At 43.3% G+C, this 14142-nt stretch overlaps 1 protein-coding gene across 1 annotated transcript in view; it reads right to left on the bottom strand.

The window, feature by feature from the left end:
- Positions 1-14142, bottom strand: part of BMPR1B (bone morphogenetic protein receptor type 1B) — a 666288-nt gene that overhangs the window by 511482 nt on the left and 140664 nt on the right. Inside the window, exon 2 of the mRNA XM_030190709.1 lies at positions 6970-7031. The gene's annotated coding sequence lies outside the window, so the exon portion shown is untranslated. The remainder of the gene's footprint in view (positions 1-6969; positions 7032-14142) is intronic.

The following is a 14142-nucleotide window of genomic DNA, read 5'->3' as shown; positions in this document are numbered from 1 at the left end:
ACAATCTATAGGTGAGCGCAAGACCTTGATCAGAGGCACACACAAATTTCTAGAAATTGGTGTTTTACCACATCTTAGTTTTCCATGAAGTCACTAATCTGCAGAATTCCAGTATTGCAAACTAGTGACTCCTACAGTACAGAATAATACAACTTGAAATAGATCTTTAAAACATGGGTACCCATCCAGGAAGCATCAGGAGAGGAGAATAAAAAGGAACTTTTGAACAAATATATGTCTATTTTTTTTATTTGTCTATTAATTTTTGTCTGAACTGAGGACTCCAGGGCTACCCTCACCCCCTCAGAGAGAGGCCAGCTACATTCACATAAACAACATATATTTGGGTCTTTAAAGTCAAGCTAGCCCCTTCAGCCCGGTAAAGTTCTGCCACCAGTTTACAGGGGCCTCAGCTCCTGGGAAAGTTTTGCTGGGATGAATTTCTGAATTCCTATCAACTGGTATCAGTGTGCCTTCCCATGGTTTGTTCACACCATGGCTGCAGTTTCCTGCAGGCACCATCCTTTTCCTAACTGGACTCCTACTTGAACCAATCATTTGGTTTTCTTAACAGAGCTTGGTCTGCACTACATGGTGTTATCTTGTGCTTTGGCTGCCTACTTCTCACTAGATTCTATTTGTCTCATTAGATACCTCTTGATCCTGCTCCACTCTCTGCTTGACTTTGACCTTATTCCTACCTTGCTCCTCATCAGTGAGTATCCTGTACTTTCTGGTTCTCTCCTTGGGTTCCAAGTTCAGGCAGCGACAATTTGGTGGTCACCAGCACTGAAAGTCTCCAGTATTTCCAATTATAGACCCATTGCTAACAGCTTTTCATTACAAAACTGGTGGACAGTGCAGCAAATGATCAGCTCACGAACGTGTCTTATACCCCAGTATGGGAGGCTTCAAGGCTCATCATAGCACAGAAACTACCTTGCTAAGCATCATATGTGGAGGGGTATTTTCAAAAGAACGTCTATGTCAGAATTGGGACATCCTGCTCATAACATTAAAAAAAAGTAATATCGCAGTAATTTTTGAACAGGAAAGATGTCCAGATTTCCGGTTCAAAAATAATGTGAGAAAGATGTCCTTCCACTGGAGAAGTCCATCCTGAACAAAATGGTTTAAATTATAAACAGGGGAAAACAAGGCACAGGTCTGCAGCATTCTTATGAAAGTGGCCAGACAGACATCCTTGCAGATCAGACCCTCAAGGTTAGCACGGTGGACAGTAAACCAAGGGACACAGGTTCAAATCCCACTAACATTTTTTTTTGTAAATGTGATCCCTCTAGGAACAGAAAAATACCTACTGTTCCTGCAGGTGTCATATCTTTTGGTACAGTTTACAATTTCATTAACTTTGATATACCGCATTACATAATACTATATCAAAGGAGCTTACAATAAAATTGTAAGAACAGAAAACACAAGAAAGGAACTACTGTTGGACGTCCTACTTTTGGGCCCTCCCTAGTCCTGTCCAAAACATTCCCCCTTACTATTTGGATGAACTGTAGTGTGAAACGTTCCAAAGTCAGGATTTGGATGTCTTTAGCGGATGGATTTTATTTTTTTTTTTAGGTATTTTGAAGTGACCATCTGCTTTGAAATTGAGAACCTAAAGGAGGAAGTGACATCATCACTGAAAGATGGCCGCTTGACCACGAAGCTCCGCTGGTGCCTGAATTTAATTGCCAGATTAGCCCGAGAAATACTGCTCGATTCCTCCACAAGTGATTTGATACAGCCCATGCATGAATGGCGGCACGAAAGAAGCTAGCAAAATTTAAATACACTGCAGGGAAGCTATTAACAGGCGTGAGCGCAGTGTTGAGAACGGTGACACGAGGCACCAAAATGGTAGCTGAGAACTCTTGCAGATCCAGACCCCGAAGAGCAGCTAGACAGTGACACTGAGCTTACCAGGAAAGACTTTGCCCACTGGTTTAAAGAGCTGAAATCCAAACTGATAGCGACCAGAAAGGACATCCAGTTGGCAGTAGCTGAGCTGCATGAAGAGGTCAGAGAGACTGGAAATCGGGTAGTTGAGATGGAGGAGAGGGTGGAAACTATCACGGAAGATATACATGGTTTACAAACGGCTCTAAAACAGGAACGCGAACTAAGGGCATACATGGAACTTATGATAGAAGACTTGGAGAATAGATCAAGGCGCTGCAACCTGTGCTTTAAGGGAATCCCTGAGGAGGAACAGTTTAATGACAGTGTTAAAGTTGTTCAGGAACTGTGCAAGTTCATATTACAACAAGGAGACTGTTCTTCTGGAGACCAGGGTCAAAACCACATTGCGATCAACAGGGCTCATCAGAGCCTGGGTCCTCAGAAGGGGGCAATGCCTAGGGATATCATCGCTTGTTTTCATAAATATACTGTGAAAGAGTTGGTTTGGAGGAGGGCCCGGGCCATGGGTGATATCACTTGGAAGAATGGCAAGATTAAAGTTTTCCAAACCTGGCCAAGACGACTTTACAAAAGTGGAGGGACTTCCGGGAGATTACAGCTTACTTGCAAAAAGCTGGTTTGCGATATCGATGGCTTTTCCCATGTAGATTACAGTAACAGTTGGAAACCAGACTCGGAAGATTCAAACCACTACTGGATCTTGGAAGGTCCTCTTAGACTTTGGATGCACAGACTTGCCTGGAACAAGTGGCGCTGCCCAGAATCAGAGCATGGGTTCCCCACCAAAACAGCAAAACGGATGGGTGAAGGTGCAAGGGGGAAGAGGCGCTCCCCTCCCCCGACTGAGTCCAGACCTGAGCCAGGAGAGACAACATGAAAAATACAAGGACATGGTGTATGTAATGGGGAGCTGTAGTAGAGGCATTCTGTTAGAAGATGGTGAGTTTGGAGAATTGCTTGGGGAGTGCAAGTGTGATGGATGCAAGGAGTTTTGGAAAGAACTGGGACATGGATAAAGTATACAGGCCTCTGGAGAGGGCACACTTCCTCCGGGATTTAACTGGCCGGAAGAGGAGATGGCCGGTTGTTGGGGGACACGGGTAAAGGGGGATGGGAGGGGGTTGCGGTTGGGATCTTGGAACATGAATGGTCTCAATAGCCCGGGGAAAAGGAGTATTATTTTCCGTGAGTTACACCACGAAGTGGGATATAATAATGCTCCAAGAAATTCATATACAGAAGAAGGCCACGTCATCGCTATGCCAAAAGAGGTTGGGAGAATGTTTTCCTCTTGTGGACTCTGGGGGGGGGGGGGGGGGGGGGGGGAAAAACGGGGGGCCTGGTAATCTGTGTACGGGAGGGGGTACATTTTGTTAAAGAGAGAGTGTATACAGAGGATCAGGGATGATATATAGCGGTAACAGGGAAGATTTCTAATCAGCAGGTTACATTTATTAATTTGTATGCTCCCAATGTGGGCCAGGGTAATTTTTTTTGACTCCTTGGGGGAAGACCTGGTACAGTTCGTCTCTGGAAGGGTGATCATGGGAGGGGATTTTAACTTGATGGTGGCAGACATAGACCACACCAAAGGGGTAAATGGGGGGACCCTCGGCTTATAGGGGTAAGCTTCTCCAATTTGTTAAAGAGCTGGATCTACTGGACATGTGGAGATTGCAACACCTGGGGCAGAGAACTTTTTCTTTCTATTCACATGCACAACAGACATACAATATAATAGATGTGATCTGGTGCAGCCGTTCCCTATGGGGACAGGTCCGGGATACTGAAATCGAAAGCATACATGCTTCCGACCATGCCTCGGTGTGGGTGTCCCTTTTGGGGTTAGAGAAGGAACGCAAGACTACCTTCTGGAGACTGAACGAATCTCTGTTGGATGACGTGAAGGTCTGTCAGGAGGTGCGAGAGACTATAAAGGACTATTAGATGGGAGGGACGTATCGGATGGGATCCTATTGGATGCCCTCAAGTCTATTATATGGGGATACCTAGTTAAACGGAGGGCTAAGCACAAACAGGAACGCTGTGCCCAAGAGCTGGAGATTAGAATGTGACTGGCTCGTCTGGAGGCATTACATCAGGGGGGGAAGAATCCGGGCATCTTGCCCAAACTCATGGCATGTAGGTCAGATCTGCAAAGGATTCAGATAGGAAAGATGTAATTTTGTAGACGCTTGGTACAGCAGAAATCTTTTGAGTATAGCAACAAGGCAGGGAGAATGTTAGCACGCTCTCTCCGACAGCGTCAGTCTAAATTCATGATAACCAAAATAAAAGGAGCCGGGGATAGGGAAATCAGAGAACAGTTTGTACAATTCTACACTAAGCTATATTCTAAAGACATAGGGGTCCCAAGATCGGAGATACGTGAATATCTGAAGGAGTTGGGATTAAAGAAACTATCCGATAACAAGAAGATAATCAACAAGAAGAGTTAGAATCCCTAATATCCTTGGATGAAGTACTAAGGGTGATAAAAGGACTCTGGGGGGGGGGGGGGGCAAGGCACCTGGAATAGATGGGTAAACAGCTAAATTCTATAAAATATACGCTTCAGAATTGGCCCCTCTCTTGAGGAGGGTGGGTAACGCTTGTTTCTTGAGGCACTCTCTCCCCACTAGCATGTTTGAGGCAGGAATATCGGTTCCGCTTAAACCAGGAAGGAACCCGACTAACTATGGGTCCTATAGACCGATATCCCTACTGAATGTGGACTTCAAAAATTTAGCCAAAGTAATGGCAGATAGACTGAATAAGTTGCTCCCTTAGCTTATTCATAAAGACCAGTCTGGCTTTGTACCAAAAAGACAGGTGGCAGACAACATTAGAGGATCCCTGAATATTATATGAAGTGACCAGACATAGGGAGATGCACTGGCCTTGTTAACAATGGATGCAGAGAAGGCCTTCGACAGGGTGGACTGGACATATCTGTGGGATGTTATAAAGTATATGGGTTTTGGTACAAAATTTGTGTGATGGTTACAGTGTCTATATGAGTCCCCGGTGGCAAGAATAAAAGTTAACGGGGGTTATTCAGATCAATTTAACATCCAGAGGGGGACTCGGCAGGGGTGTCCCCTCTCTACCTTGCTATTCGCCCTCTCAATAGAACCCCTGGCTCAGAGAGTCTGGTCACTACCAGATATTAGAGGAGTACACCTTGGGGGGGGGGGGGGGGGGGGGTGAGCAAGAACACAAAATTGCATTGTTCACAGATGACATTTTATTCTACGTGGGAGTCCCCTTGTTGACACTGCCCATCATTATTAGAGAACTTAACAGATTTGGGGGATTCTCTGGCTTCAAAGTTAATTATGACAAATCTGAATTAATGCGGGTAACCATTCCAGAACAGGAGTGTGAAAGATTGTTACAGTCATTTGCGTTCAAAAAAAAGCAGGAAAGGGGTTTTGGTACCTAGGAATTCAGATCCCTCAGGACTTGACCCAACTGTGCTCATTAAAGTATATCTCTTTATTTAGGGAACTCCGCAGAGACTTAAGTAGATGGAAGAATGGGTGGCTATCATGGTGGGGACGAATTTCAGCAATTAAAATGAACCTCCTACCTAGGTTGTTATTCTTATTTCAATCTCTACCGTTAGGGGTTCCCAGGAAAGATCTGGAGCGTTTTCAGATGGAAGTTTCGGGGGGGGGGGGGGGGGGGGGGGGGGGGGGGAGGTGGGACGGTGGAGGGTTACTGGAAAATGTTTTATGACACTAATGTTCTCCATGTTTGATTCTGTGAGTTCTTGGCCAAGTTGGCTATTTGTTTCATGACGTCTGTTTCTCCTTGTATTGGTCATTTATTAGTGTCAATAAACATGATTTTGCAAAAAAAAAAAAAAAAAAAATTTGCAAGAGGATCTTACGAGACTGGGAATCTAAATGGCAGATGACGTTTAATGTGAGCAAGTGCAAAGTGATGCATGTGGGAAAGAGGAACCCGAACTATAGCTACGTGATGCAAGGTTCCACATTAGGAGTCACTGCCCAGGAAAAGAATCTAGGTGTCATCATTGATAAGTTGATACCCTCTGCTCAGTGTGTAGCTGCAGCTAAAAGAGCAAATACTGTGTGCAATTCTGGCCAACGCATCTCAAAAAAGGTATTGCGGATTAGGAAAGGTACAGAGAAGGGTGACAAAAATGATAAAGGGGATAGGACAACTTCCCTAAGAGGAAAGGCTAAAGCAGCTAGGTCTCTTCAGCTTGGAGAAAAGATGGCTGAGGGGAGATATGATAGAGGTCTATAAAATGATGAGTGGAGTAGAACAGGTAGACATGAATCGCTTGTTTACTCTTTACAAAAATACTAGGACTAGGGGGCATACAATGAAGCTAAGTAGTAGCAAATTTAAAACAAAATATAGAAAATATCTCTTCACTCAATGGGTAATTAAATTCTGGAATTCGTTGCCAGAGAATATGCTAAAAGCAGTTAGCTTAGCAGGGTTTCAAATAGGTTTGGATAATTTCCTAAAAGAGTAGTCCATTAGAATGGACTTGGGACAATCCATTGCTTATTTCTAGGATAAGCAGCATAAAATGTGTTTTATTCTTTTGGGATCCTGCCAGGTATTTGTGACCTGGATTGGCCACTGTTGGAAATAGGATACTGGCCTTGATGGACCTTTGATCTGTCCCACTATGGCAACGCTTATGTTCTTATCAAAGTTTCTGTTGATACCATCCAGATTTACAGCTAGCAGCCTTCTACAGTGATGTGTCTGCCCACTACACAGCCAAGGTCTGCAACCCTTCCAGAGGCCCAGAATAGCAGTTCATGCTGTGACAATCATAGCTGATGTAAATGGCCCAGCCTCCCCTCCATTCATGAAGTGTGTGGATGCAAGACTGCATGCAGCAGCTGTACACCCAGCACACTGCTGTGGCTTTCTAAGTAAATGAAGTCACCATGAAGCACAATTTTTAAGGGTCTTGAGTTTAAAAAGCAAACTGAAGAACATAATTGAGCTTAGTTTCAGGACGCAATGCTGAATGCTTCTTACCGTAAGCAAGGAAGCAGAAGTCCCAGGCTGTCAAGTCAGTTTCAGGCACAAAGTGTTCAACCCTTTTAATAAAGAAGATTAAAAGATTAGTGTTAAATTTGTTGATCAACTTGGACTAATTTCAGAAAATAAAATTAGAAGTAATCATTGTCCACAGGGCAAGGATGATCCCTATAGCTTGTATCCAATGCTGCTCATTCAGAATACAGAATGATCAGAACTGCACATAAGATGCCATGCAACTGAGCCACTGTCAACCATAGCCCAGCTTCCTGCTTGGTCTGGGCTCTCCAGCTGAGCATCATCCTGAATGAGGCAAAAGGGAAAGGAAGCCAGCAATTTGTTTGCACCTTTTTCAGTTGTAGCTCAAGGCCAGTTACATTCAGGATTTACAATCCAGGTTTGTACCTGAGTAAGTGGAGGGCTAAGTGACTTGTCCAAGATCACAGAAGGGACAAGGGTCAATGTTATGAGTTCTCTATTTTAGAAATACAAAGGCAGCCTTTATAAAGATTTTAGGAAGTTACTAGAAAACTGGCTGTTTAGTCAGAATATTGTATCTTAAGGGGCATGTTAAAATTATACAATAACAGTTAACATGGGCCTAAAGCCTAAATTGAAGGGGACATTTGGAACTGGATTGAGTTCTATAGCACTGCAGGATCGACGAACTAATTATTTTGTTATTGATATCTTATCCTGCTGTTGTAGTTGCTGGGATTATAGATTTCTAATTATTGTAATCTGCTTTGAGCTTTTAGGTTAAGGCAGAATATAAAACCCTAATTAACTTATATTAAGAGGATTAATTGCCAAGGAACAGAGCAGAGCAAAGCAGATATACAGTCTTGATGAGCACCCAATCTGAGTTTATTGTGATTTTTTTTTCTGTTGCCAACTATTTTAAAATTTGTTCTTAAGACTTATTTTTAAAATGTTGAGCAAGCAACGCTACTTTCAGATTACTTTATGACACTTTATCATACACATAGGGAGGTAGGCATGGAAAGGTGCCCCCCTCCCCCCCCCAAAACATTCTGGGTGCTAATGATGATCAGGTCCCTCTTCCCAACTGTGAATATGACTTCATTACCATCCCCCCCACCAGTAAGCAGGCAGAAGTTCCCCCCTGCTCCTTTAGTCTTCTGTTGGCTTAGGGTGCCAGGAAAACAGAGGTTTTTGGGTCCTATTATATCCTATTCACTATTCAACCCAGTCATCTCAGCAACAACCTCTAAATTTCAAATAACTGGTACAGTTCTCATATAGTTTCCATCCTATATCCAATCTGGGTTCTTTTTGATACATTGACTTGAATCTGTTTCTGTCCCTCAGACTCTCCAGTGTGGTGAAACGATCCCCAGGGGTCAGAGTAGGACTCATTACGTTTTAATACTCTTTCCCTTGACCATGCTCATTCAGTCTCTAGGTCTGATTATTTACTCAACAACATACAATTACTGATTTCTATGGATACATTCTCAGGAGATTAAGAATTTATAATACATTAGATAAAATGTGGACAGAGTACGTGCTAGAGTTGCAAAAGAAATATGATCTACTGTATTCATCTCTATCCTCAAAAACATGAGCTGATGTTTCCTGAAAAGAAAAAAAAATCATATGAATCTTCTGAGAAAAATATGTAGCAAGCTGAGTACAGGTGGACTGACCACTAACAGAGTCACCATTACTGCAGCAGGTGTTTAAATGCTTTGTAAGTTGAAAATAGTTTTCTCATATTCAGGCTGAAAACCTGACTGGCTAGGTGTGCCTCCAGAAATAGTTTGAGAAGCATTGCTCTAGTTCCCGAACCTGGTCCTGGAGGCACCCCAGCCAATCAGGTTTTCAAGATATCCACAATTAATATTCATGAGAGAGATTTGTATGCACTGCCTCCACTGCATGCAGATCTCTCTCATGAATATTCATTGTTGATATCCTGAAAACCTGGCTGGCTGGGGTGCCTCCAAGACCAGGTTTGGGAACCACTGCTCTAAGGTCTTTAGCTATTCCCCCTTCAGAAGCTGCTCAGGCAGCGTCTTGTAGTCATAAGCAATAACCAAACAGGTACAAGCTCAGCTGCCTCAAAGTTGTAGAGGAAAGGTAAGACATAACATGGATGTTTGCTATGCTGGTGCTAGAGTAACATGGCCAGGGGAATGCAGATCAAAGGACGATTCCCATATTACATCACTGTTCTTGGCTCTGGTGCTTCCAAGTTACAGCTTTCACTACAGTTTGTTTAATCCGCCCATAGATCTCGCCTGGAGCAATGACCGACTGACTCGCAGCTGAGTACTGTTTTATTATTACTACTACTACTACTATCTTAAAATCAGGCAAAAGAATGGTTTTCATACATTTTCAAATACATCTGACAGCACCTCTTTCAGTAGCTACAGATGAATACTATTCTAATTTCAAGCACTTAAAAATGTGTCCACTTTGAGGTTTGTGAAACCCTGGATCTTTGACATGAAATTTGACTTATCCACTTTCATGGCAATTTTCAAGACCCTGGGGCAAAATGTTCACAAAGGGACACAGCCTGAAATCATTAAAGAGAACAGAGTTAGAGATAATTAAACAAATTACTCAGAATTAAGGATGGTTAAAACCGACTGGAAAAATTTAACCAAAATGAAGGCAATTTCAGAGGCTGGAACAAATTTCAGAAAAGTGTAAACATGAGGGTGGCCATGCTTCAGTGATAAGCTCTCCTGAAAGCAAAACATTTTCATGTTACAATTAACGAGACAAGAATATAGCCTCGAGATTTGTCCGATTTATAAAAGAATACATGATCCACACCACAAAAAAATGACTAGCCAAATTAAGGGTTGTCATTTTGGTGGTTTTATTTCAAAACTAGATATCTAAAATGGGATTTATTTTATTTACAAGAAATACTCTGATAAGCTTTGATTGAGATACTAGCAGATAAGTAAAAAAAACATACTAACCCTAAGAGAAATGCAGCCTTGAATGAGCCAAGTATATAGCCCATTACCCTCACCACTAAACAATATGCCCTCTTTCTAAATTATATGCTTTATGAAGTATATGGATATGCTATGATCCATTCATAAGAGTGAGCATTTGGGAGGTTAGCAGAAAGGACTGAGTTGTTAACAGTGTAGACACCCCTAGGGTTTTCAAGAGACCTGTCTCTCTGCCTCTGTTTTTGCAGGGAGGCCCACAAGGTGCAATAGCTGTTATGTGCAAGGGAGTAGCACAGATTAGACAGAAGGGATGAAGCCTACATAACCCTGTCCTGAGCAGGGGTTCTTAATCCTGTCCTCAGGACACACATAGCCAGTCAGGTTTTCAGGATATTCACAACGAATAGGTATTAGATGAATTTGGATGCAAATCTCTTTCATGCATATTCATTGTAGGTATCCTGAAAAATCTGACTGGCTAGGTGTGTCTTGAGGTCATCAAGAACCCCTAGTCTAGAGGCTTAAGGAGGGGAAAGTACGTCGGAAATTTCCATGGCTATGTATGTAAAGTTCTGTTTAGGTGGATGGCAGAGACCTCTAGTGGCTTTACTAAAGTATTGTGCTGTGTGCTGTTTGTACCCCTGTAGTTTCCAGAACAAAGGGAGGTCTGATCAGTGAAGTAATGGTAGGAGGATAACCCTTTTGGAGGAAGACTGAGGGGCCCCGTGCTCAAAAGCTTACGATAGTCTTCCCTCTACTGCTTACTCTAATCAATGTGCAAACAAAACTTCTGTCACAGTTTTAATACGGCAGTAAACTATGGTTCATTGCTAAATGTCAGTGCCTGAGCAGTGACTGGTAAGGAAACTGATAGGAAAGGTTGACACAAATTTAAAAACACACACACACGCATGATGTAGCTCATTGGCCTCACCCCAACACTTCTCCACCCTCCCCCCCAAAACCCCCCCAAAGCATTTCCCTGGCATCTAGCAGCATCCACCCCTCATCCTAATATTTAAAAAAAACAACAAATGCCCTGGTGATCTAGTGGCACCCCAGCCCCCTTCCTCTCTCCCTCCCAAACAAATTCCTGATATAACAGTCCTCTCCCCCACACCCCCAACAAAATCCTTGGTAGTCCAGTGGGCCCCCCTCCACAACCCCAAGACAAGGTCCCTCAACCCCATACTTGAACGAGGTAGGGGTAATGCCCACCTCACTCCTGCCTCAGTCACCATCATCTTCAAAATGGCAGTATAATGCACCAGATGGAGTCAGTTTACCATATAAAGGGAGATGCACCTTGCAGGGCAGGCTGCTGTCATTTTGAAGATGATGGTGACCGAGTCAGGATCAAGTGGGCATCGCTCCAACATCGTTTCAGGTCAGAGGTTGGAGGGCTTCAGAGTGGGGTGGGATGGGGCCACTAGAATATCATGGAATTTTTGGGACTGGGGGAAGGAGGGAGAGGACTACTAGACTACCAGGGAATTGGGAGGGGGAGGGGGCCAGTGGGTCACTAGACCACAGGGCATTTTTTTTCTTTTTAATATTAGGGGATGGGGGTTGTGTCAGCAGAGGAGCCACTAGACCATCTAGGCAAATTTTTTTTTTTAATGTATCCAGGGGAGGAGGGATCTGGGTCATGAAGTATTGCAAGATAGTTGGGTTGGAGGGAGAAAAGAGGTGCTGCTGGACACCCACTCTCTCAATCGACCATTCCTGAACCTCACAAAAAGTTTACTGCACACAACGTACGTGAGAATTTTTTCAAGCTGGATAGCAGAATACTTAAATGACCACATTAACATACATTTTAATGCAGTCTATGGTACAGGTTTTGACATGTTAATACCCAAGGTGAAACATTTGAGCATTGCTCGGTCAGTAAAACCAGGTTAGTGCTGCAGTAATACTTTGCACATTGACCCCCAAGACTAGTATTTATTTATTTATTTATTTGTTTAGATTTTGCTCACACCTTTTTCAGTAGTAGCTCAAGGTGCGTTACATTCAGGTTCTCTGGATATTTCTCTGTCCCAGGAGGGCTCACAATCCAAGTTTGTACCTGAGGTCATGGAGGGTTAAGTGACTTGTCCAAGATCACAAGGAGCAGCAGTGGGATTTGAACTGGCCACCTCTGGATTGCAAAACTGGTGTCCTAACCACTAGGCCACTCCTCCACTCCATTTGTACAAGAATAAGAGAATTACACATGGGTCCTATTGTTCAAAAATCCACTGCACTGACCACTAGGGTATTCCTCCAGTATAAATCCATAGCTCCAATTAAATGCTTTGTCTTTAGTTTCTGGTTCCCTGGCCGTTGTACTACATTACAAGGGGATCAGAGTCTTTGGCTGGAGAGGCAAAGGGGTGACAAGGCAATATTTCGGAGTGGCACTTGCCACCTCGTAGCGACCCCTACGCCAAAGCCAGATGGCCCTAAGCTGGTCTGGCTGGGATTGGCGGAACTAGCACTGGGATGCACAACAGCTCCATCTTCTAATCGATCGGGCTGGGTGATTTCTGTGCTGCTCTTTGAAACATGGGGCTCTGTCTACAGAGCCCTGCGCAGTTCAAGCATCATCTATTTTAACCGTGGTTTGAACTGCACAGAGCTCCATTTAGTAAGATTTACATTGGGAAGTATATTGTTTTTACACCACACTGCACATAATAAAGCAGCATTTTATAGCTGAATTCTATATGATGATTAATATAGCAAGCACACAATTGTCCCCAATCTGAACCACAGCTATCAATCAGCATTCAGCGTGTGAGACAGTTTATTTTAAAATGGTGGCAAGAGCAAGCTCACACGATTTGAAGGTCCACGTTGTGATTTCAGCTCTTTAGACTGTGAAAAACTGAGCTTATTTATACAATTTCAGAAACTTCTACCCTGGACTAGTGGTAGATTTTGTCAGTGACAGACAGTCATGAGGATTTGTTCTATGGTACGTTCTTTTTAAAGCTTTTAATTGTAATCCCCTAGAATATCAATGTTAAGAGTTGAATCTGGGAGAGTTCCCCCAGGGGATTACTAAATGTGTCTGGCTCCTAGCCAGGGGCTGGGAGTAATAGTAGGAGTGGTTTAAATAACACAACTGGGTGTTATTGATGCGACTGGGAAATATTAATGCTATAATGATCGACAGGGGATGTCACTGGAGGGAGGAGTAAGGAGAATTTTTTTTTAAGTGTCTGCCTCTGTGTGCATGAGATCTTTGGTTGCCCACACCCCTGCTCAAGACCCATGGAGTGAGGGGATATCCTGACTTGGCATAACAAACAGGGGCTGCCTCAATGAGGTAAATTCTGCTAAAGGCGGCGAAGGTTGTGATCAGGAGAGAGAAAAAAGAAATACCTCCCATGAGCAGAACAGGGAGAGACCTGTTCCAGGCCAGAGGTGGGCGAGAGAAACTGCACCTCTGGGGAGAGACAGAGGACAGATAGGAAGGTCCGGTCCTGTGCATAGTCTGGCAGCTATGGGATGTCCCAATGGGACACTTGCCTGCTCTCTGGTCAGACAAGTCATAGCCCTGGGTTGTCCTGCTGGGTATGATGGGTGTAGGAGATACAGAGGACACAAGAAAAACTGTAATTGCACTGGAGAGGAGGGAACTATTCAACTGTTTAGTACCCCAGGGATTCCCTGAGGGAGAGAAGAGTGATAATTATTACAATTGACTTAGATGTTAAGTGTTCCAGTTTGAAGTTTCAACAATAAAAGTTCAAGAGCTAGAAAAATAAAACCCCAACTACTGGAGTGAGAGTGAATTCTTTTTTTGGAACTGTCTCAAGTGAACCAGGTGGTGGCTTGAAACCCCATGGCCTACCAGGATTGAGCCTGGCCCTAGCCTGTGTGCAGCTCAAATTGAGACTATATTTTGTATGCCGTGGTCCGAGAGCCGTGATCACAAGAGCTTAGCTGGCATCCAGGACTAACTGGAGGGGATCAGGATTACATATGGAAAGAGCAGGTTTTTTTTTTTTTGTTTTTTTTTTTACATATTTTAAACATTGTTCATCACAAGTCATGTTATAGATTTTACATAGTAATGAGTTGCTTTTCTTGCATTTGCATGTTTTGTACCTGATTACTATGTAGCCTGTAATCACTGTGTTACAGTAAATTGAGTTGTGTTAGTGGCCTTTAACATGTGTTAATGGCAAATATCACAACTTAGAGCCCTAATGTGGCTTGATAACTTTCCCTCTTA

Source organism: Microcaecilia unicolor, chromosome 2 (genome assembly GCF_901765095.1).
Source record: "Microcaecilia unicolor chromosome 2, aMicUni1.1, whole genome shotgun sequence".
NCBI classification, from domain to species: domain Eukaryota; kingdom Metazoa; phylum Chordata; class Amphibia; order Gymnophiona; family Siphonopidae; genus Microcaecilia; species Microcaecilia unicolor.
This window is presented reverse-complemented; position numbering and strand designations above follow the sequence as displayed.